Source organism: Callorhinus ursinus, unplaced genomic scaffold (genome assembly GCF_003265705.2).
Source record: "Callorhinus ursinus isolate GAN/ISIS: 27379988/994484 unplaced genomic scaffold, GSC_fseal_2.0 scaffold6342, whole genome shotgun sequence".
NCBI lineage: Eukaryota > Metazoa > Chordata > Mammalia > Carnivora > Otariidae > Callorhinus > Callorhinus ursinus.
Genome location: NW_027403392.1, coordinates 1,602 through 2,889, shown reverse-complemented (window position 1 = coordinate 2,889; position 1,288 = coordinate 1,602). Strand labels below are relative to the sequence as shown.

Sequence of the window (1,288 nt, the reverse complement as noted above, 5' to 3'; positions counted from 1 at the left end):
CGAACATCAGACCTTCCCCACGCCAGGCTTCATGATTGCTGCTCGTTGTAGTTACTACTGTTGGTTTAGTGACTTTTCTGTAGAAAAGTCTGTATTCTTTGCTGTGTGTATGGCTACTGAATCCCTGTGCTGTTAACTTAGTGGTCAGCCAGTGGCTGGGCAGAGAAGTCACCCCTGTTTCCGAGCTATGGGTTACAGATTGGAGGTCCCCACAACCTCGTCAGGTTTGAATAATCTGCTCCAGTGGCTCATGGAACTCAGAGAAAGATGTTACTTACTAAATGAACAATTCATTGAAAGGACAGTACTCAGGGCAAGGCAGCTGGAAGCGAGGAGCAGGGCAAGGTGTATAGAAGAAGCTCAGAGCTTCCTTGTTCTCTGAAAAGGCCTTTGCCCACCTCCACTCTGACCTTCGTCTATACTTCCTAACTGATGACGTCCTTCCTTTGGGCTCATCTGTTAACTCAAGTGAAAGACCCGGTGGGCACCAAAACGACTCCTCAAGTACTAACCCCTGCTGCTGTCCTGGTGATTCTTGGGCACAGCCATGAATCTCAGCTTCTTCATGATGGGTGGCAGCCCAGCAGCTGTGGATCCCACAGGTCCTCTGCGGACAGCCCAGCAGCTGTGGGTCCTACAGGTCCTCTGGGGACAGCACCTTAATGGGCTTATGGTCCAGCAGGTACCTGTTCAGGTGGCTCTCGTCATGCCACACAGCCTTGATCCCATTGGCCATGTTGACCCCCAATGTCTGGTGACAGACCAAGGTCAGTTGGTGAACCTCTACCAGTGACCTCCAAGAAAAGGCTACCTTGTAGTCAAAGTCGCCCTTGCCCCTGGGGAATGTGCGCCTGGGAATGTGGCCAATGCTCATAGCTGAAGTCCTTTTGGGCCGCCTGGTAGAAACCGAGGTGCAGGGTGCCAAAGTGGGGGGACAGGATCTCCATAGTCACATGGTCACGGAACTTCATGTCCACCACTCTGCACACCAGGTAGTCCAACTCACGGAGGAACTGTGGAGTTAATCTTAGAAAATATATTGTTAGCCCTAAGGAGTGATTGTGGAAGCAGCTGAAAAGTCAGCAGCGTTCCTGTTCTCAGGCTACTGAACACAATGGCCCGGTAGGAGCACGATCGCATGATCCCCAGGGGCAGGGCCTAGGTTAGGAGCCAGGAAAGAATGTAACCCTCCGTGCCCCCCTTCCTGCACCTGGCGTTTGCTAGCACAAACATCCCACTCTTTCCCGACCCCATGACGGCCTCCCAGCGTGCCTGCGTGTAGAGGAGG

General features: G+C 52.8%; 1 pseudogene; it reads right to left on the bottom strand.

Moving 5' to 3' along the window:
* Positions 1–512: 512 nt before the first annotated feature.
* Positions 513–1,288, bottom strand: part of LOC112818022 (histo-blood group ABO system transferase 2-like) — a 1,620-nt pseudogene continuing 844 nt past the window's right edge.